This window comes from Canis aureus, chromosome 34 (assembly GCF_053574225.1).
Source record: "Canis aureus isolate CA01 chromosome 34, VMU_Caureus_v.1.0, whole genome shotgun sequence".
NCBI classification, from domain to species: domain Eukaryota; kingdom Metazoa; phylum Chordata; class Mammalia; order Carnivora; family Canidae; genus Canis; species Canis aureus.
The window spans coordinates 5,728,672-5,752,808 of NC_135644.1; the positions used below are offsets into that span (position 1 = coordinate 5,728,672).

At 37.8% G+C, this 24,137-nt stretch overlaps 1 long non-coding RNA gene across 8 annotated transcripts in view; it reads left to right on the plus strand.

The window, feature by feature from the left end:
- Positions 1-24,137, plus strand: part of LOC144304772 (uncharacterized) — a 130,780-nt gene that overhangs the window by 51,787 nt on the left and 54,856 nt on the right. For all 8 annotated transcript variants that reach the window (XR_013371734.1, XR_013371732.1, XR_013371731.1 and 5 more), the window contains 2 exons: positions 12,705-12,760; positions 15,658-15,735. This is a non-coding gene — a long non-coding RNA (uncharacterized LOC144304772). The remainder of the gene's footprint in view (positions 1-12,704; positions 12,761-15,657; positions 15,736-24,137) is intronic.

A 24,137-nucleotide genomic window follows, 5' to 3' on the forward strand; every position in this document is an offset into this window, starting at 1 on the left:
GGTGGAGCCAGCTATATTCTCTGATTTGGAAGAAAACAGAAGTGACTAGAAAACATTAGTGAAACCTCACATTGTGCTTTATTGTCAATAGTGGGTATATGTGTACAGAAAAGGACTTGAAAAAAAAAAAAAAAGCATAGAAGGGGTTTTCTCCAGAATGATAGAGGAAGATGGTCATACTGGCTGTGGGGAAGGTAGAGGGAGACAGTAGCCTGACCTCACGTCAGTTAGTATCCAAGGGGAGGCAACAGCATGGCTAGATGGCCTTCCTGCATCCAGCTCCTTTTGCAAAGGGAAGCCTGAAAATGAAGCTGTCTAATGGGAGAACGAACTTGAGTGCTCTAGTCTCTTATTTGAAAGATTTGGTTTGAAGAATACTAGATTTTTAATGTGTTTTTGGATTTATAGAATACATTGAGGTACTGAAATATTATTCCAGGTATTTACAAATGAGGTTTTTTTCTCTTTTGTTTAAATTCTGAGTCCATACCAGGAATCCATCTTAATGATTTAAGTATGCAATGTTCTGTTGAAAGAATATGGAAAGTAACATGCATTATTCAAGTGGTTTTCTATACCCACTAGGGGAAAAAGCAAATGAAGATGTGGATGTGAAAGCACTTTCAGCTGGAGAACAGTGCTGACCGGCAAGACATTTTGTGATGCACTCATCCTTGTCGTGTCAAAGGCAAACTTATAAATTACATTTTGTGTAACAGTTTACAAAGATCCCAGCCTGAAGCCTGAATCAATATCATTAATGAAGTAATTTTTTTGAGTATTTCCTCAAATTATACAAAAGAAAAACAAGACAGTATTTCTAGTGAGTAATCAATCCAGAACTTCACTTAGAGGTTTAGAGCATGCACTTGGCAGCCTCGAGTTCAAACCCTGGCTCTGCTACTTAGTTTATCAACTTGGCAGTAAAGGAAATTTCTTCTTGTGAGGTTTAGATGAATTCTTTATAGGAGTGTGTTTTGAGGCCAGTACATGATAACTACTCGGTAAAAGATAACTATTATTTTTCTTTCAACTAGACTCTTCAATAGGCTTGAAGATAGACATTTTCAGCCTGAATTAGTAGGAATCTCTACCTGTTTGGAATGATTTCGTACCTGTTAGAACACTAGGTGATCAAGTGAAATTCCAGTGCACATTATAGTATAAATAGCAATAAAATCATTCTCATTTACTAACTGCTCTATTTTGAATACTTTGACCAGAAATAGTATCATAAAAGAACTATCTGGACCCTTTAAGTTTCTCCTCCACCAGCTCAACTCTTGTGCATCGTTCAGACTCAGCTGAGTTTTGTGGCCTCTAGGTAGATTTTGTACATTTACTTCTATCCACAGTAGGTTTAGGCTTACCTTTTCTGTGTTCCCAAAGCACCCAGAATATGTCTACTTAGTATAATAAATACCCATTTGTCTTTTCTGTTTAGCATTTCACAGAGTCACTCATTTACATAGTACATATTTATCAAATACATAGTACATCTGCTTTATGCCAGGCTTTGTGCTATGGCACTAGAAGAGAAATTATGTTAGACGATGTTTGAGGTCATTTTCAAGCTGAGTTGTTATTCCAAGAATCACTTAAAATGCAACTTAAATTTGAAATAATAAAAAAATTTATATCTGTTTATATGGGCAGTATGGTTACACTAAATATTGGTGTGCATTTTTTCTCCCCATTAGAGATAATACTAATAGCTAACACTTATATAACATTTACCATGTGCCTGGTGCTACTTTAAGTGCTTTCTCAGCATTATTTTATTTAATACTCATAATAACTCTTTGAGGTAAATACTATTGCTATACTCATTTTTAATTTACAAGGAAGAAACAGAACCAAAGAATTTAAGTAATTTACCCAAGGTCATACAGCTAATATGTAGCAGAAACAGGATTCAGATGCTAGTGATTTTGTCTAAGGCCTGGGCTTTACTCAGATGGTTACTTCCCCATAAGGGCCTACAGAGAAGTTGGTGGAAGGCATCAGAACCTAAAATGGTGAGGTGTTCTAACCATTCTAGTTCCATGGTAAAAGATCTTAAGATGAAGTGGTGAGTGAATAAAAGGAAAGAAAGTAGCAGACTCTAAGATACTAGTAACCAGGAAGATCTTACATTTCAAATTAGATATCAGAATAAAATGAAGACTCTAGAGATGAGTGTTAAGTCACCATGCTGACTTTTTACTTTTCTTTCTTTTTTTTTTTTAAGTTACAGGTTCTTTTTTAAAAAAATATTTTATTTAAATTCAATTTGCGGGGACGCCTGGGTGGCTCAGCAGTTTAGCACCTGCCTTCAGCCCAGGGCATGATCCTGGGGTCCCGGGATCGAGTCTCACATTGGGCTCCCTGCAGGGGACACACTCTGCCTGTGTCTCTGGCTCTCTCTCTCTCTCTCTCTGTGTCTTTCATGAATAAATAAATAAAAAATCTTAAAATGAATAAATAAATTCAATTTGCCAACATATAGTATAATCCCCAGTGCTCATCCCATCAAGTGCCCTCCTTAGTGCCGGTTACCCAGTTACCCCATTTCTCCACCCACCTCCCCTTCTGCAAACCTTTGTTTCCCAGAGTTAGGAATCTCTCATGGTTTGTCTCCCTCTCTAATTTTTCCCCAATTCGTTTCCCTCCTTTCCTTCATAGTCCCTTTCTCTATTTTAAAGTAATGAATTCTATCATTAAAGATTAAAAATGCCTCTAGAGCAAGCAATAACTATATTCTGTCTTCAAGGTAAATGATACTGTGAATAAAGAAGGTAGTACACTAGGAGAATAGTCCATTATGCCTTCCTGATTTTAGTTTATAATATCTGACCTTATTTTCCATAGCTCTTCAAGAATCCCATCTAGCCCACACTTTACTCTGCAGCCAGTCTTTTCTGTGGCTTCCCCTACCTTCCTGGGAAGTTTTCCTGCCCTCACTCCTTTTATCCAAATTGGATTTATCCTCTAATCCCACTTCTTAGGAAGTTACCTTCAGATTCTCCAGATAAAATGCATCGTTCCTTTTGTTCCTCTCCTGGTTTTTAATTCTATGTAGTCTTATTTACTTGTTATATGTAGTTCTATTTACTATGTGTAGTTCTGTATGTTATATGTAATTCTATATGTTATATGTAATCTATAACAATGTCCTATGTGTTCCTTCAGCCTCCCTTCCTAGACTGGAAGTCCTTTTTTTTTTTTTTTTTTTGGAAGTCCTTTTCCATCTTGTCCTACACATACACAAACAAGCATAAGGTTGGCCATCCAGTCTTGCCAAATAATTCCACTTAGGCATCACCTATCCAATATTGTCAGGAAACAAGGTTCTCCTGACACCCCTATAAATAAATAATCTCAACCTCACAAGAAGAAATTTTCCTTGTCAGAAAAATTTATACTGAATTTTTCTAAAGACTACAGCTCAACCTCTTAAGCACCACACTTGGCTTTTATCGTGATATTTTAAGATATCATGTTTAAGTGGGCACTTAAAACATATTCCGTATTTTCATGTCTTTTAAAAGAGTATATATCAACCAGAATTTCTCCTTTTTCCTTACTTCATAGCATTCATATAAACATCAGTTGTTGTCTCTGTCATATACAAAGCTGCCATCTGAAGCTATTGGTATTTGTTGCTACCCTAACTAGCTCCAAATGCCATAGATTTATAGTTCTATGACTGTTCTGGAGATCTTCTTTAACGGATGATTGCCAGTAGTTATTTTTCTTTTTGGCCACCACCTCCACCTCCCCTTCCTCCTCCTCCTCTTCTTCCTTCTCCTTCTTTTCAGAGAGAGAATGTGTTCCCAAGAGCGGGGTGGGGTAGTGGACAGAGGGAGAGAGAGAATCTTGAGCAGGCTCCATGCTCAGGGCAGAGCCTGATGCGGCGCTCGATCTCATGACCTGAGCTGAAATCAAGAGTCATGCGCTCAACCAATTGAGCCACACAGGCATCCCTATCAGTAGTTATTTTTAAATTGTCATTCGTGTTAGTCCCTTCGAGCTGCCATAACACGGTATTAAAGACCAAGTGCCTCACAAACAACAGACACTTCTTTCTCACAGTTCTGGAGTCTGAGAAGTCCAAGATCATGGTGTCAGCAGATGTGGTGACTGGTGAGGACCCACATTCTAGACAGCTATCTTTTCACTGTGTCCTCCTCTGGCTTAAAGGGCAAGAGATCTCTCCAGAGCCTCTTCTATAAGGACACTAATCCCTTTAATGAGGGCTCTGCCGTCATGACCTAATCCCTTCTCAAAGTCCTCACTTCCTAATATCATTACCTAGTGATTAGGATTCAATATATTTCAATATATGCATTTGGTCCATTGCATCCAACTGATATATAATAAGTGCTTTATTTTTGTAAAAAGAGAAGAGAATAAAAGGAAGAATAGGGAAGGGATGAAAGGGAATAGGGGGAGTGGAGAAGGGAGGAAAAGGTTTGCTCAGAAAATATTTTTAAGAAATGTTTAATGTACTTCCTATTCAAGGTTGTGTTTCAAATAGTTTGATTTCATGAATCATGAGATATTATTCTGTTTAACGCTTGGTTGGCTAATTGAATATCACAAAAATAAGAGCAAATATTTATTAAACATATTTATAGATATGTAGGATTACATTAAATGCCAAAAATACCATAATGAGCAAAAGCAGATAACGTATGATAGTGTCTAGATATGTATCAGTTAAAACAATTTCTTTCCCTGCCTTTAAGGAGATGATTATTATATGAACTAAAGAAATTGTAGTTCTTGAGTCTACATAAAAGTGTATTAGTTTGTAAAATACTGTCATAAATATCATTCATTCATCCAGTAAATATGTATTGAGCATCCCATTCTATGCTAAACCGCTGGGATATAAACATGAACAAGACAATGTCCCAACCATCAAAGAACTTACAGTTAAGTGAAGAAGGCAAAATCCTAAACAAGTGAGTGGCATAGAGCTAAAGATGCTATGATAGGAAGTGGTAAAAGGAAATATCAAGAGGACCTGGGTAGGAAGGTGATGGGTGACTCTGGGTCACAGATAGTTTTGTTTGCCTATACAGTATTTTTTAAAACTGAGATGACATTTTAAGGCAAATAAAAATAAAATATCCAACTTTTCTTAATAAAATAGAAGGTCTCAAAGCTGGGTTCTCATATCCACAAGGTCACAGTCAACGCCAGTGACATAAAGCTACCTTCTGTAAACATGGCAGTGATTTCTACACTGAAAATCATTCTAACATAGTGTATGTATGGTATTGCTCATAATCCAGATAGCCTCAGTCAATACCAACACCAACTACAGGAGAGGATGATAGGTGTGACAACGTTGGATACCATGCAAAGAACTGTGGGATTTACTATGAAGGCAACAAGTATATCTAGAGCGATTTAAGTAGGAGAATATTATAATCTAATTTGAGTCTTAGAATGGTCACCTTGGTGTCTCTGTGGAGGATAGATTGGAAGGGATCAAGACCAAAGGTGAGAAAATCTGAAGATATTATAATATTCTACTCGAGATGACAAAAGCCTTAACTAAAGTAATAGTGGTGAAGGTGGAGAGGGAGATGGACACAATGTGGCTATTTGATAGCATTGGATAGTGATGGGGGAAGAAAGAAATGGAAGAATGAATCCAGGATTTCAGGTTCAGCAGCTTGGCATATGGGAATATCACTCACTAATATGTGGGTGGTTGAAACATTCCACATATTCTTCTGCAATGTGCCTTTACTGCTCCCTCATTAAGAGGTGGAGTCAAATTCCCTGAGCTTGAATCTGTCTGGCCTTAGTGACATGTCTGTAACGAACAGAATACAAAGGAAATGATCCTGCATGACTGCAGAGGTTAGGTCATAAAAGGCTACACTGGGCACCTGAGTGGCTCAGTCAATTAAGTGTTTGCTTTCAGCTCAGGTCATAGTCTCAGGTTTCTGGAATAGAGCCCCAAGTCAAGCTCCACACTTATCAGGGAGTCCGCTTCTTTCTCTCCCTCTGCCTCTGCTCCTGCTCATGTACTTTCTCTCTCAAGTAAATAAATAAGATCTTCAAAAAAAGAAAAAGGCCATACTAATTCCTCTTAGTTCTCTTGTAATACTTGCTCACTAGTCCCTCCATCTGGGAATGCTCCTTCTTAGAAACCAGCCAGCCCACTGTGAAGAATACATGTAAGCAGGATACATGTAAGCATTCTGGTTGATAGCCCCAAATGAACCTAACTTTCAAATCATTCTTGCCAAGGTGCCAGACATGTGAGTTAAGAAGCCTCCAAAGCACTCTAGTCCCTAACTACTCACATCATCCCAGCTGTTTGAGTCTTCAGAGCTGATGACATCAGATGCAAAGTTCTGCTTTGTCTATTGACACTCCAGATGCTCCATCTTGGGCCATTTTCTTTCTGAGCCCGGTTGGTATGCAGTGAGAAGCCCAAGCCATATGGAGAGGTCATGTGTTCACTCCAGTCAGTAGCCTCAGTGAAGAACAGCCTTTGAATAACCACAACCATCCCATGAGACATTGAATGAAGAAGCCTCTGGATGATTCCAGCCTTTTACCATGAGTCACTTCCAGCTGTTTGTGTGTTCCAGCTGGGACCCCAGACATCCGGGAGCAGAGATGGACTCTCCTCACTTTACCCTGTCTGAATTCTTGACCTATAAATCTGGATGTAAATTGATAGTTGTTTATAGCACTATATTTGCAACAGGGATATATAGGCAAAATTTGGTAATCATTGGCTACTTTAAAATCATTATTATCTTCTTTTTATAGCTGGCCATTTTATATGTGTGTTTATAACTCAGAAGTGAGGTCTCACTTAATAAAGATATACATATAAATAAATGAGTGATTGTCAAATAAACAATTGAAGACATAGAAGTCAAAAAAATTAATCCAAGCAGTGTGTAGAATGCAGAGAGAAGGAAATCAGAATTTTGAGAATTCCAAAGGTTAAAGAGAGAAGAAAAGACAGAATGGAAACAAAAATTAAAGAAGTAAGAAGATCAGGGAAGAATTGTTACATGGAGATCAAAGTTGAAGACAGTTTATTTAGGAGCATTGTAATCTGCAATAAAAAACAACTGTAGGGACTCCTGGGTGGCTCAGCAGTTGGGTGTCTGCCTTCGGCTCAGGGCATGATCCCGGGATCTGGGATAGAGTCCCACATCGGGCTCCTTGCATGGAGCCTGCTTCTCCCTCTGCCTGTGTCTCTGCCTTTCTCTCTGTGTGTCTCTCATGAATAAATAAATAAAATCTTAAAACAAACAAACAAACACAGAACCTTAAAGTAGACAGCAAGAGCAAGAAGGGGATCTTTAGGTCAGTTTTATATATGAACAAGTCTCAAGTATGTCCTGTGTTGTAAGGAGGTGGCCAATAGAGAGAGGTTGAACATACAGAAGAGAGAGGAGAGAATTTTTTAAAAATGCAAATGTATTTTTTTAGGTTGAAGACAATAAAAGGTAGGCAATTTATTTCAGATTACACATCTCTTTTCTGTGCAGGAATTACTACTCAGAATTCCTAAATAGTAGGCCAGTTTTCTTTCTAGAAGGCCATAGATATACTTCTCAAATAAGGAAATGAATGCACAAATAGTCCATTTGTAAAATTCTTCACATTTTATCAATTTCTGATGATACAGTGGGATAAAGTGATGTTATAATGGTATTATATTGGGTTTGAATTTGGAATAACTTCTAAACTCTCGCTCCTGGTTGTTGGTATGGCTTTTAATAATTAATTTTTTTCATGATGTGTTGTTAACTATAGTTAAGTAAAAAAAAAAAAGGTTCTTAAACAGTATGTCTAATCTGTTTCCATAACATATTTATATGGATATATACACACATACACCACACACACAGAGTCATGCATAAGACACATATTGACATGTACATATACATGTGAGAACATATACACATTTTTATATTTTTGTGTGTGATGTGAGAAAAATGTTTGGAGTAACCTCTTCTGATATGTTACTAGGGATTTTCTCTGAATGATGGGACTATAAATCTTATATTTGCTCTTTATGCTTTTCTATTTTATATAATGGGCAGGTATTAATTTTGTAATTAAAAATCAGCTTTCATAATAACAAAGATAATCTTTAAAATAATACTTTCTTTAAAAGGTCTTAATTTTCATATTAAGATTATTTTTACACTCTCCCTTAAATCAGAGAAATTAAAATAGAGTAATCTTTCCAGAAAACATACTTTGTCTTTTAATTAAGGACAGACTGCTTTGGATGAGATCATTATTTCCATAAGCATATTGAATTTTCCTCAGCTATTAAATGCAAAATAATGCCATTCTTAACACACATATTTACCCTACCCAAAGGATAAAAAAAATACTGATTCAAAGGGGCATATGCACTGCAATGTTTATAGCAGCATTATCAACAGTAGTGAAATTATGGAAAGAGTCCAAATGTCCATCAACTGATGAATGGATAAAGAAGATGTGGTATATGCAAACACACACACACACACAGGAATATTATTCAGCCATCAAAAATAATGACATCTTGCCATTTGCAATGATATGGATGGAGCCAGAGTATATTGTGCTAAGTGAAATTAGTCAGAAAAAGACAAATACCATATAATCTCACTCATATGTGGAATTTAAGAAACAAAATTAATGAACATAGGGGAAGGGGGGAAAAAGAGGAGGCAAACCATCAGAGACTCTTAATGATAGAGAACAAACTGAGGGTTGCTGGAGGGGAGGTGGATGGGGGAGGGGATAACTGGGTGATGGGGATCAAGGAGGGTCCTTGTGATATAACTGGGTGTTTTATATAAGTTATGAATCACTAAATTCTGCTCTTGAAACCAATATTACACTATGTGTTAATTACAATGTAAATAAAAACTTAAACATCCTTTTTTTTTAATTTCTAAATTTTTTTTAATTTTTTTTATTTATTTATGATAGTCACACAGAGAGAGAGAGAGAGGCAGAGACACAGGCAGAGGGAGAAGCAGGCTCCATGCACCGGGAGTCCGATGTGGGATTTGATCCCAGGTCTCCAGGATCGCACCCTGGGCCAAAGGCAGGCGCCAAACCGCTGCGCCACCCAGGGATCCCAAACTTAAACATCCTTATATTTACCTATAAGAGCAGTATTGCAGGGAAGACTACAGGTACTCAAAGGACCTTTTAACAGACTTGCTGTTACATGCAACATAATGCATATGAGCTACAATAACATCAGTAAAACATCAGGAGAAATGTATTTTCTTATCATTTCCTTGAAGATCACCATTATTTTCTCACTAGCTTAGTGGATTTCTTTCTCTAAGCTGTGGGTAACAAATGGAACATATTCTTACTTCTGTTGCATAATTAAGATAGTATGAATGAACAGAATGAACAGAATTAACAGAAGAAGATGTAGCTCCTTAAACTTTAAAGAACTTCAAGTCTTCTACTCAAAAGAGATGTTCAAAATGTAAATAGTATTACATACCACAAAACTGTGATCAGGCAAGGTGTAAAAATATTCAGATAATACTTTCAGTCAGAGAAGTTTGAAGGAACAGTTTTTTCAAAGTCTTAACCAGTCTTACTTTTAAAAATGTCTTTCAGAAGAAAAACTTGAGGGGACAAACATTCTGAAGGAAACAAAATAGGCAACAAATAACTCCCCAGCTAATGCACTATCTTCAGTTTAGTTCCTTAAAACATGCCCTCACATGCCAGCTAGAGAATAGTCAACATCAATTACTGCAAAGATTGTAGATTCATAGAATTTTTCAAAGCAGTATTTTGTGAGTCACCTAAGATAAGTGTCTCATAACTTCATGTGACTGATGCCAAGCACAATCTCAATTGTCATAAAAGTTTTGGTAGACTCTTAAATCCTTTCATTCATTTTACAGCTACAGGGAAGGTACCTTGAGTACTACCTTTATCGAGAGATCATTTTGGAATCATTGAAGACAGGAAAAGACTGCCCTCCTGAGATGATGAGGCACTTTACTTTAAAATGTATATAATCTTGTCTCACATTTAGATCTTTCATCCATTTTGAGTTTCATACATCTTTGTGTATGGTGAAAGAGAGTGGTCACACCCTTTTTGAACTCAGCCACAGTAACTTCTTGCAAGACACATCCACGAAGGCAAAAGAAACAAAAGCAAAAATGAACTATTGGGACTTCATCAAGATAAGAAGCTTTTGCACAGCAAAGGATACAGTCAACAAAACTCAAAGACAACCTACAGAATGGGAGAAGATATTTGCAAATGACGTATCAGATAAAGGGCTAGTTTCCAAGATCTATAAAGAACTATTAAACTATTAAACTCAACACCAAAGAAACAAACAATCCAATCATGAAATGAGCAAAAGACATGAACAGAAATCTCACAGAGGAAGACATAGACATGGCCAACATGCACATGAGAACATGCTCTGTGTCACTGGCCATCAGGGAAATACAAATCAAAACCACAATGAGATACCACCTCACACCAGTGAGAATGGGGCAAATTAACAAGGCAGGAAACCACAAATGTTGGAGAGGATGTGGAGAAAGGGGAACCCTCTTACACCGTTGGTGGGAATGTGAACTGGTGCAGCCACTCTGGATACTGTGTGGAGGTTCCTCAAAAAGTTAAAAATAGACCTGCCCTACGACCCAGCAATTGCACTGTTGGGGATTTACCCCAAAGATACAGATGCAATGAAACGCCGGGACACCTGCACCCCGATGTTTCTAGCAGCAATGGCCACAATAGCCAAACTGGAAGGAGCCTCGGTGTCCATCGACGGATGAATGGATAAAGAAGATGTGGTTTATGTATACAATGGAATATTCCTCAGCCATTAGAAACGACAAATAGCCACCATTTGCTTCAACGTGGATGGAACTGGAGGGTATTATGCTGAGTGAAATAAGTCAATCAGAGAAGGACAAACATTATATGTTCTCATTCATTTGGGGAATATAAATAATAATAATAGTGAAAGGGAATATAAGGGAAGGGAGAAGAAATGTGTGGGAAATATCAGAAAGGGAGACAGAACATAAAGACTCCTAATTCTGGGAAATGAACTAGGTGTGGTGGAAGGGGAGGAGGGCAGGGGGTGGGGGTGAATGGGTGACGGGCACTGAGGGGGGCACTTGACGGGATGAGCACTGGGTGTTATTCTGTATGTTGGCAAATTGAACACCAATAAATGAAATGGTAAAATAAAAAAAAATAAAATGTATATAATCAAAAAAAAATAAAAAAATAAAATAAAATGTATATAATCTTTCAAGGTACCTGAGTGGTACAGGCAGGTAAGTGTCTGATTCTTGGTTTCTGCTCAGGTTGTGACCTCAGAGTTGCAAGATTGAGCCCCACGTCGGGCTTCGTGCAGAGTCTGCTTAAGATTCTCACTCTCCCTCTGCCTCTCCCCTACCCCATGCTCACTTGGTCTCTCTCTCTCTCTCTTTCTCTCAAATAAATAAATGCTTTTTCAAAAATGTATATAATCCTTTAAAGGGTACTCAAGTGTAGTTAGTGGACAGTCAGGTAGATCACAGACAGCTGCTGCTGCCAACCTCTGGGGACCAGTGAGGCTTCTGATTTATGGTTCTCAGTTTAAGGGCTTCTTAAACCCCAAACTGACCTTCAGTTCATCCTCAGTTGCTTTTGTTTATCTCACCTCTCACCCCTTCATGCTTGGACAGGCTCAGATAGTTTCTTACAACCCTGGGACACAACCAGAAAAACTGAGTTCCCCAGAGGAATTCCAGGAAAGGCCCATCCTGTGTGTAAAGTTGTGACTGAGTTACTTCAGGTTTATCTTAATTCTAGAAAAATCCCACCTCAGAGTGGATACCTAATGTTAAGATGAGAGGTATGACCACAGTCTTTTCCAGTTACAACTTATGACAAAAATAGAATCTAAGTTCTGTGATGATATAAAAAAGTAGGTAAGAATTTTTCATTGAATTTTTGGTGATTCTGTAAAATATTTTAATAGCATCTTCTCACCTCATTTGTACCTGCAAATACACTCTATGGAATCCAGTTTTAAATGTATATATACACTGAGACACATGTCAAGTAAGAAACAGCCTCAGAGTGTAATCTTCTATGTTACCTTAATACGCACAACCACCTCTTGGTTGTGCTGTGGGAAAGCGTGACAAACAGCATATACATAATTTAAATCAACTCTAGATATTGGTTCCAATTTTCTTTCCCTAATGATTATTTTAAACCTAAAACTCTCTCTATGCATGTATGTATAAGCCTTGTGTTAGAAACACTCCAAGGTGGCATAATTGACTTAAGGTAAGTCTTATCCCTAAATCTTCCTGCCTCGGGGAAAATGGTAATACTTAGGAGATGCTTAAAAGGCAGGATACAGGGAAGATAAGACCAGAGGCAAATGTCTGCATAAGCCATAAGTTAATACTTCAGTCTCCAGAAATAGAAAGCTGATGCTAATGGTAATTGAATTGACAGGCTTCTCAATCTTTGTTAAAGGAAACAAGATGTAAATTAAAGATATATGTAATTTCAAAGTTTCATGTAATATGAGATGTCAGTGAGGCCATGGTATTCTTCAAATGAATACTATGTTCACATTGAGTATGTTCTCACTTTTAAAAAAATGTATTCAGTTAGAACATCTCTGAAAGGAAGCCTATTGTTTTCTGTGCTCTTTGTTTCAGAGAAAGATCTACGTCGGCAAAAATTCCTTTTCTTCTGAATTATACCTCAAGAAATGGTGAGCTTGAGTTGATACTTTTATACCATTTTGCCTTTTTAAAATTATCAGTATAAAACTTGATAAACACTCTTTTCTGTCTCACTTTTTTCTGCTCATCTACATTCCTTCTACCTAAATGTTATTTGCACATTTAGTACTTACTGTGTTCTCTCTTTATCCTAACTTCCATTTCAACAAAAATAAGTTCTCTTTAACACGATTGCACATTTTGGCTACATATTGTTGCATGTTAGCCATCTGCTAGCTCTGCATGGACTTTAAAAAGGAACTTGATAGCCATACATGAGTGTTTGCCTGTGTTTCCACATGCAACATAGGCTTATTCATATCCACAAGTAATCTTAACTAATGGAACATTAAAAAAATAAAATAATTTACTGATTAGGATGAGTCACTTCCAATAAAAGCAAACCTCTTAGTTAAGAACACGAAACCTATATTAAACATCTGAGGGCGTTTGCCATTGTTTCTTGGTCATGTTGGTCTGTCGTGACTGGAAATCAGTTGGTCTGTAAATCAGAATTGCTTATTGATCACATTTATTTCATAGCAACCTGTTATGGGATATCAGTGCTATCCCATAATTCTGTTCTTTGAGAATTTAAAATATTATAAATCTTTTTTATGATTCTGTAACTACTTAGTTTTAAGAGCATATGACTCATTATACTGTTTGTGTAATATATGCATAATGATTTTGGAAGCAAAGAGATCATTCTTAATTCAAATAGAACATGAAATTTCTAGCAGGTTGTAATGTGCTGAGCCTTATTTTCCAGTGCAAATAATGAGTCATGGAACAAAATGGATGATAAGAGTAGATAATTAAGAAAGTACAATAAGGAAGTCAACTTACATCATCATCTGGCCCTTTAGAGAAGACAAGAAGATTAAAAAACCTTATTTTCCAGACACATCTCAGGCTACACATGCTATAGCCACCGCTTGAGGTTCTTTTTCTGTCTTGAATAACCCAAGCACTTGTATAATGCTACACCCTTTGTACATGTGGACACTTTGTTCAGAACCTACTTCTACCGCAGAGGCTCCTGGGTGGCTCAGTCAATTAATTTGACTCTCAATTTTGGCTCAAGTCATAATCTCAGGGTTGTGAGATCAAGCTCCTTGTCAGGCTCCACGCTGAGTGTAGCCTGCCTAAGATTATCCCTCTCCCTCTCCATCTGTCCCTTCCCCTTCTGACTCCCCAGTTCTAAAAAAAGAAAAGAAAAGAACATCCCTCTGGGAAACGAACTAGGGGTGGTAGAAGGGGAGGAGGGCGGGGGGTGGGAGTGAATGGGTGACGGGCACTGGGTGTTATTCTGTATGTTAGTAAATTGAACACCAATAAAAAAAAAAAAAAAAAAAAAAAAAGAACATCCCTCTACCCCACTTCTGTTATTTGACAAATACCTCTTCTTGTAGGACTGTGTTCAAATGCCACATCTTCTAAAATGTCTTCCCAGAATCTTCTGGGCTTTCACAAGGCTGGTTTATACATTGCTCTCTGCTCTATTAAAATTAATTATACTAATAATTAATATAATAGATAAATAACATTCATTGTCAACATCCACCCCGAAATAAACAAGAGGCTTAGCATGTCCCTTTGCCCAGTCTTCACTCAACCTGAGATAGTGAAAGGATCTTTTCTTTTAACTTCAGGGTGTTTTTTTTTTTTTTTTTTTTCTTTACGGTATATTTTGGCTATTTCTTTTTATTGGTTTATTTGCCCACATTGGTCCTATATCCCACTTCTTCATCTTGGATTCATTCTCTGTTTTGCTGAACTGTGTTCTTCAGTAATTTTTTAAGAAATGATTCGTAGGTAGTAAATTCTCTAAGTCTTTGCATATCTAAAAATGCAAATCTTTATTTTGCCTTCCCACATGAGTGGCTTTGGCTGGGTGAAGAACTCCAGGCTGATTTCTTTTTCAGAATTTTGATGATATTTCTCTGTTGTCAACTTATTTCCAGTATTGCTGATTTTAATTAGAAGAGAACTCTTTCATAAGCAATCTGACTTTTTCTCTTGAGAAACTTTTAGGATTTTATCTTTATGTTTAGCATTCTAAAACTGCATTAGGGTGTGTCAAAATGTGGGTAGTGTTTTTATTCATGCTACTCAAACATTTTGGATCCTTTCAATATTTTGAATGACTCACTTGCATAGTTAAGTTTCTTCAATTTGTTTGTAGTTTGGGGTTGCTATTTATATTTGTGGTTGAGTGTCTTTATCATAACAGGATTGTTGGAATGTATTTAATCAGATCAAATGAGAACTTCTTTTGCAGTAAGTGACATTAAATTCTGAATATAGAAGACTACCTGGGATGTTTGGGAGGAGGGTCAGGCTGGGAAAATTTGCAAGGTATAAAAAGTACCTTCTATTTAGGGCGTGAGGGCTCCTCAACCCTTCTGGTTGTGACACCTCATCTGGCACACTGCCCTGGGAGTATCCTATGTCAGAACTCCCATTTCAGAGTGTCCCATCCCCAATTTTTTCCTGTGGACAAAGGAAAGAAGTGGTTCTCCTTCCTTCCCCACCTTTGCTGTGGATTTGGAAGCTCCAAGTTAGCTCAGGTTCTACTTTCCTTCATCTCTGACCTCATCCTTCATACAAGGGACTCTCCTAAGGAAGGAACTCACTTTGTATATGAAACAGTCCTCTAGGCTTTATCCTGAGGCAAACACTGCTGCTACCAACTGCTTTTGGGGGGTGGGAGGGGACAGCCAGCTGGCCCAGACTGTCCAAATAAAGTCATTAGTTAATTGGCCTCAGGGGCCCCCTCCTTCTCTGATTTGGTAAATCTGAGCATGATATTTCCCCTAGTGTCTTTAGGAAATGCTAAAATAATGTAGATCCTTCTCTAACTACAGCCTTTGTTGTATTTTAGTTCTCTTTTCTGGTTTCTCCAGCTAGATGATCCTATCTTCTCTTTCTCATCAAAGAATTGCTCAAAATTTCTCGCGTGGTGAGTTTATCTTTTTTTCCTTAGGGTGTATTATGGATGTATTATCTAGTTAAGATTTTCTGTAACTTCTACATATTTGGGTAGAATTTCTATAATTCCAACAGGCACAGAAAGGTAGCTAGAGCAGGTTTTGGTTCATAACTTTCATGAATGTATTGCATTGTGCACTCCCGAACACCTCAAATTCTAGTTCAGGTCAGACAGCCACCTCTCTCCTGCCTCACTATCAAGTTTTGGTCTATAGAAAATCATAACTTTTTTAAAAGATTTTTTTGAATTTGTGCATTTATTATTTTGAGAGAGAGAGAGAGTACGAGCAGGAGGAGAGGCAGAGGGGAGAGGTAGAGGGGGAGAGAGAAAATCTCAAGCAGACTTTGCTCTGTGCTCAGAGCCCGACATGGGGCTTGATCTCACAATACTGAGTTCATGACCTAAGCCAAAACCAAGAGTTGGAAGAAAGCTTAACCGACTGTGCCACCCAGGCACCCTTAATTTTTTTTTTATAGTCTTATACTTCTTCACTGAAACTGTGTTTTTTTTTCCCCAGTTGAGGCTAAACTGACTTGTTTCTGATTCTTTACATTCACAGATGTCAGAATATTTGCACATACTTCTACCAGGATGCTTCAGTCTTAAATTGGAGCTAGAAATTTCTAGGGTGAAGACCAGTCAACATAAGATTTCTTTTCTTTTCTTTTTTTTTTTTTTTGTAAAAGATATGTGTTCCATAGTTGATAACATTATACTTTTTTCTATATAGAGCAAATGTAAACAGACATACCCTTGATTGCTATAATATACAATATTAGTGAGATCTTGTTGATTCATACCTAAATGACTTAAGAATGAAAAAGAATGCCAGTTGAATAAATATTTAGCACCCATTTTATGCATGAGGAGAGAACTTATTCAGCAATATCAGCATTTCTCAAAATGAGTTTGCTATATTCAAGAAGTTTCTACGAGAATTTTAAGTTGAATTTTCGATTCAATCACAGTTTAGAAAACGATCCACACACCCAGAATGGTTAGAAGTTACAGACTGAGATGACTGAGTCATGCTGAGGATGCCAAGCAAATGAAATTTCTTACACACTGCTAGTGGGAATTAAAATGGCACAATGGCAGTATCTACTAAGGCTTAATATGTGCACAATCTATGTAGTCAACTCTACTCTCAGATACTTATCTGCATACCTCCCAGAAATGCAAACATTTGGGCCTCAAAATACACTCCCAGGAAATTTATATCAGCATCACTTATAATAGCCCCAAATTGGAATGAAGCAGGGTAAATGCAATACCAGGTAAGAGTCGTGAAATTGAGACATGTTTCAAATAACTACACCATTATTAATTTCATGAAACACTGTGTTTATTGCACAACCTTATCACACAAGTTAGTCACACAGGAAAGTTAAAAATGGGAATTAATGAAGCCCTTGGAAGAGGATGTGGGAAGGAGGCATCAAAATGCTAGCAGCAAGGCACAGATATGGTCCTGTGACAGGCATTGGCCTTGATTGCAGTCAGGTTGCCTTCTGGACTGATAGAGCCCCAGCGGTCTGGCTGGAGCAACATCTCCACACACATCCACATGGGTGATTGATCCATCTTTGAGCTGCTGCTAGGCAGCTGCTACTCAGGAGGCCCACGTAGCTGGGTGCAATGGTCATGCCTGAGTCCATGGGGTCTCACCCCTTTTTCCAGATGTTGGCAAATTAGTCTGGTTTATCACTTGGGGGACTTTAAGTCCTACAACAAGTGTTGACAAACAACTACTATGAAAGTTCACATTGGCCACTGTGATTTCCTTTTATCTTATTCTTAGTTTATTCTCTATGTTCTATGAGTAGGATTTTACATACAAAGTATATGACATGGAAACAACCTAAATGTCTAGCAACAGTAAAATAAATTATGAAACAGCCATACAAATGGAATACTCCAAAGCAATGAAAAAGAATGAACTACCTAACTACCTCTAGATACTACGACATAGATGAATCTCACAATAAGTTGAATAAAAAAAGCCAGGCACGGAAGAGTATATACTGTAAGATTCATTTATAAAAGGGTAAAAAAAGCAAGCAGGACTAACTATAATCAGTGCACTGGTTACCTTTTCAACGTATCTATTGATTGGGAAAAGGTACAAGGAAGACTTCTGAGGTGTTTTTATTACTCTATATCTTGATCTAAAGTTGAAATTGCCTCTAGGAAGAAGGCTTCAACTGCCCAAGACCTGGTTGCATAGACATTGTTCACCCACTACGCTCCCTCTCAAGTTTGTGTCATTATAGCAGATATAGAAGATACTCCACCCATATCATTTTGGGTCTTCATTATAAGTCTTGAGCTTCCTTGTGAGTCCCTCAGCTTCTGTATGTTGCACTTTTGACAGCTCACAGTTGTAATCTTCAGAACTGCCCTTGGTTACTGGGGCCCCTTTGGGCATACCTGCATAAAGCTGGAGGTGCAGGGAGCTTGTTTCTCCCACGGAGCAGCTATGGCCAATAGCTGGTGAGAAATAGTGAAAGCCCTGTTCCTTGGACTCAAAATAAGACAAGCTCTGAAATGTAATGTCCTCTGCATAGCTCCCTGTAGGATCATGCCAAGACTAGGACTTGACCTAAAACTGCTCCCTTCCTTAGCTTCTTTCCTTCCCTATCTAATTTCCCCTAGGCCTCTACTGGCTTTTCCTGGAAGTACTGCCTTAACAAATCTCATGATCACGAATTTTTTGTTAAAGTCATCCTCTGAGAATCAGACCGAGTGAGAATCAGACCCCAAGTGGCCATATTGGAAATCTAGGATCATAGCTTTCTTTCTCCTACTACCCTTCAAAATACTTACCACTAGTTTTCTTATTGCCTAGATCTCATATCCCAGACAGTTCCTTTACGGGATCAAGATCTTGAAAGGCTTCCATTAATTGAATGGAGACACAATCTGGGAGGCACGTTTATGAAACTTCTGCCAATGATTTGTATTTTAGCAAAATGCAGTAAGATTAGCAATGCAGTCATCTGACAAATCCCTCAGCCACCAGGAGACCCACCAGAGGCTGTGATTATGGGGCAAGGGACCATATTCAGGAAAGGTCCAAAGCACAAACCTTGCCTGGAAAGGGGACCTGAGTAGGGCATGAGAGACATGTTCCTCAGGCCAGATTTTGATCACCTGGCCACAGGAAGGGAAGAAAAAACACTCAAAACAGAAACAATTTTGAGCAGAAGATGATCCAATTTCATGAGTAGGACTAACCCATAACTGATTAATGTTTATTAATTCTGTATGTAGCCAATGGAATGAATGGATGTTATGATTTAATAAGCCAGAGGGACTTCTCCTATTTTTAAGTGGTTGAGAATAGAGAAATTGCTACTAGGCCCACATGAAACCCAGATGGCTTCATGAATTGAGTGAGATTTCAAGAGCTTGCTTAGTAAGAGTTAGTACAGTTATCCAGTGGGAAAGCACATTAATACTACTTATTCCAATTAAAACAGCTGGTCAAATATTTATTGCCCAAAATCCATTTTAAGGTTTAACAATATGGACAGCTGGTGATATGGCTTTAGAATTAATTACACAGTGAGTCAGTAAATATTAAATTATATAACATTTCAGGTGGAAATTTCAAAAATAATTTATATTTCCCAATTTCAATGTACTTGTATCTAAAGTAATTTTAAATTGACCTATTTAACAGCTTGTGCAAAAAAGAAAGGTGTTAAATATTGCATGATTGCCTTAATTGGAATAAATGGTAATCAAAATTACTAAAAGAAACTGTGACACAAAATGAGGTGAATAAAACAAAAAGAATGTATAGAACGTAAAAATGTGCATAGACAAAAGGCTAGACTAACGCAAACCAACAATTCAGTAGTGTTTATCTTTGTGTGCTAAAATGATTGAGGATCATTTCATTTCCTTTATCAGGAAAAGTGTTGTTTATGAAAAAGATAATACATAAGATCCTCACTCCAATTCAAAGTTCCCTCAAACAATGGCTTAGTGGATGAATGTCATCTGCGCACGGGCATGTTGTATGAAAGTACGTTATTCTAAAGGCTTGTGTGAATTAAGTAGAGAGATTCACTTTGATCTCTTTGAATTACTATACACTGCCTAGGAAACATTCTAAAATAAGGGAGTGTTGCAGACCAAAATAGAACTGTTGGTAGTGGTGAGATGAAACAAGGAGACATTTTCCTAACATCTATTTCCTTGATGGACAAATACTGTAAGGGAAGGGATAAACACATTCAAGCATACACACGTGACCTTTACCTGGTGGAAAAGAAACTGTATTTGTGCAGGGCTCCCTTAAGTAATTGCTCAATGACTCCCTTGCAGGTTATAAATGTCATCCAATTTGAAGGTATAGTAAAGGAGAAAGGAAAATGGAACAAATTCCAGAGAAAAGGCACAGCTGATGAGAACAGGATTCTTATCAAAGGAGTTTTTAAATATCAAGTTTCCATCACACTGAAAGGGATCAGCTGTGAATCTGTGGGATGGTTTATTTCATACTTGGCATTTCCTGTGAGTCACACCTTTCATCTGAGCATCTTAGAATATTTTATAAACACAAAACCTCAACAGCATCTGCATTATTTTATTTGTTTTATAAATGGATAATAAGTCATCAAAGAGCTTGTAAAGTTGACCAAGGTCACCTAGAATGAGATTGATTCCATATCAACACCTCTCTCCATGATGGCCTCTACTAGAATATGAGAATGCCAGAGTTTCCATGCCAGCACATTCTGTAAAATGAAACCTGTGTCTTTAACTTTTTAGAAGTAATTTTTAAGGAAACATCTCTAAGAAAAAACTTCTAAAAAACTTCCTCTATATACATATTCACAGATAGATATCATATACCTATAGAAATAGATACAGATACGCATAGAGGGACACCTGGGTGGTTCATCGGTTGAGCATCTGCCTCATGGCATGACACTGGGATCCAGGATCAAGTTCCATATCAGGCTCCTTGCAGGAAGCCTGCTTCTCCCTCTGCCTGTGTCTCTGCCTCACCCTCTCTCTGTGTCTCTCATGAATAAATAAATAAACTCTTTTTTAAAAAAAAGATATGCATAGGAAGTATTCTTAACCAGTAAAGTAGCAATAAACTGGTAACAGGCAGAGGAGTTGGAGCCTGCCTCCTGACCATGGATGTCTGCCTTTGGTTACATAGCTGAGAAAAGAATGAGAAAGTCTATAGGCAATAGGCAACAAATAGAAAGATGGAATGTTTAGGATTTTTTTTTTTCTAACTCCTTTGTCAATTCTGATCTTTCAGATGTTTCTTAACCCTTTTTTAGAGGTTCCCAAACTTTTTGGTTCATGGTTCCCTGAAGTATCAGTAAATTTTTCACCTGCTTCTAAGACAAAAGAAATTCCTAATAGTATACCACTCAACACCAAAAAAACAAAAATAATCCAATTCAGAAATAGGCAGAAAACATGAACAGACATTTCTCCAAAGAAGACGTATAAATGACCAACAGACACATGGAAAGATACTCAACATTACTCATCATCAGGGAAATGCAAATCAAAGCCACAGTGAGATATCACCTCACACCTGTCAGAATGGCTAAAATCAAAAACACAAGACACAAGTGCTGACAAGGATGTGGAGAAAAAGGAACCCTCGTACACAATTGGGAATGCAAATTGGTGCAGCCACTATGGAAAACAGTATGGAGGGTCCTCAAAAAATTAAAAATAGAACTACCATATGATCCAATAATTACACTACTAGATACTTAGCCAAAGAATATGAAAACACTAATTCAAAAGGAGATATGCATCTCTTTGTTTATTGCAGCATGTTTTATACCCAAATTATGGAAGTAACCCAAGTGTCCATCAATAGATGAATGGATAAAGAAGATGTGATAGAATAGAATATTTTTCGGCCACAAAAAAGAATAAAATCTTGGCATTTGCAACAACATGGATGGATCTAGAGAGTATAATGCTACCCAAAATAAGTCAGAGAAAGATAGATACTATGTGTTCTATTCATATGTGTTTAAGAAACAAAGAAAAAATAAAGAGACAAGCCAAAAAATAGACTCTTAACTATAGAGAATTGATGGTTACCAGAGGGGAGGTGGGTTGGAGGAGAAGTGAAATAGGTGTTGGAGATTAAGAGCGTATCTTGACAAACCCTGAGTAATGTAGAGAACAGTTGAATCATTATATTGTGAACCTGAAATAAATGACAAACACTATATGTTATTAACTATATTGGAATTAAAATTTTTTATTTATTTATTTATTTTTTTTATTGGTGTTCAATTTACTAACATACAGAATAACCCCCAGTGCCCGTCACCCATTCACTCCCACCCCCCGCCCTCCTCCCCTTCTACCACCCCTAGTTCGTTTCCCAGAGTTAGCAGTCTTTACGTTCTGTCTCCCTTTCTGATATTTCCCACACATTTCTTCCCCCTTCCCTTATATTCCCTTTCACTATTATTTATATTCCCCAAATGAATGAGAACATATAATGTTTGTCCTTCTCCGACTGGCTTACTTCACTCAGCATAATACCCTCCAGTTCCATCCACGTTGAAGCAAATGGTGGGTATTTGTCATTTCTAATAGCTGAGTAATATTCCATTGTATACATAAACCACGTCTTCTTTATCCATTCATCTTTCGTTGGACACCGAGGCTCCTTTCACAGTTTGGCTATCGTGGCCATTGCTGCTATAAACATCGGGGTGCAGGTGTCCCGGCGTTTCATTGCATCTGTATCTTTGGGGTAAATCCCCAACAGTGCAATTGCTGGGTCGTAGGGCAGGTCTATTTTTAACTTTTTGAGGAACCTCCACACAGTATCCAGAGTGGCTGCACCAGTTCACATTCCCACCAACAGTGCAGGAGGGTTCCCTTTTCTCCACATCCTCTCCAACATTTGTTGTTTCCTGCCTTGTTAATTTTCCCCATTCTCACTGGTGTGAGGTGGGATCTCATTGTAGTTTTCATTTGTATTTCCCTGATGGCAAGTGATGCAGAGCATTTTCTCATATGCATGTTGGCCATGTCTATGTCTTCCTCTGTGAGATTTCTGTTCATGTCTTTTGCCCATTTCATGATTGGATTGTTTGTTTCTTTGGTGTTGAGTTTAATAAGTTCTTTATAGATCTTGGAAACTAGCCCTTTATCTGATATGTCATTTGCAAATATCTTCTCCCATTCTGTAGGTTGTCTTTGAGTTTTGTTGACTGTATCCTTTGCTGTGCAAAAGCTTCTTATCTTGATGAAGTCCCAATAGTTCATTTTTGCTTTTGTTTCTTTTGCCTTCGTGGATGTATCTTGCAAGAAGTTACTATGGCTGAGTTCAAAAAGGGTGTTGCCTGTGTTCTTCTCTAGGATTTTGATGGAATCTTGTCTCACATTTAGATCTTTCATCCATTTTGAGTTTATCTTTGTGTATGGTGAAAGAGGGTGGTCTAGTTTCATTCTTCTGCATGTGAATGTCCAATTTTCCCAGCACCATTTATTGAAGAGACCGTCTTTCTTCCAATGGATAGTCTTTCCTCCTTTATCGAATCAATGCCCAGAAGTCAGTGGCATTTCTATACACTAACAATGAGACTGAAGAAAGAGAAATTAAGGAGTCAATCCCATTTACAATTGCACCCAAAAGCATAAGATACCTAGGAATAAACCTAACCAAAGATGTAAAGGATCTATACCCTCAAAACTATAGAACACTTCTGAAAGAAATTGAGGAAGACACAAAGAGATGGAAAAATATTCCATGCTCATGGATTGGCAGAATTAATATTGTGAAAATGTCAGTGTTACCCAGGGCAATATACACGTTTAATGCAATCCCTATCAAAATACCATGGACTTTCTTCAGAGAGTTAGAACAAATTATTTTAAGATTTGTGTGGAATCAGAAAAGACCCCGAATAGCCAGGGGAATTTTAAAAAAGAAAACCATATCTGGGGGCATCACAATGCCAGATTTCAGGTTGTACTACAAAGCTGTGGTCATCAAGACAGTGTGGTACTGGCACAAAAACAGACACATAGATCAGTGGAACAGAATAGAGAATCCAGAAGTGGACCCTGAACTTTATGGGGAATTAAAAATTTTTAAAAGGAATACCTAACAGTTCCACTTATTAAGCAGTTACATTAGAACACCTTAATAATAATAGTTGGTGCGATGTCCTGACAGATGGCACTGTGCCCCCTGCCCCCCCCCCCCCACCCGGCAACGATTTAAACTCCCTCAGGGCTCCTGTGAGTTCCTTGTGAGGAGCCTCTGAGCACCTAGGCTCAGCTTGGGACCCAAGTCTCTAGATGATTTGTGAATCAGGTGGAGTGAACAGCAGAGCTGGCGTTGGAGGAATTTG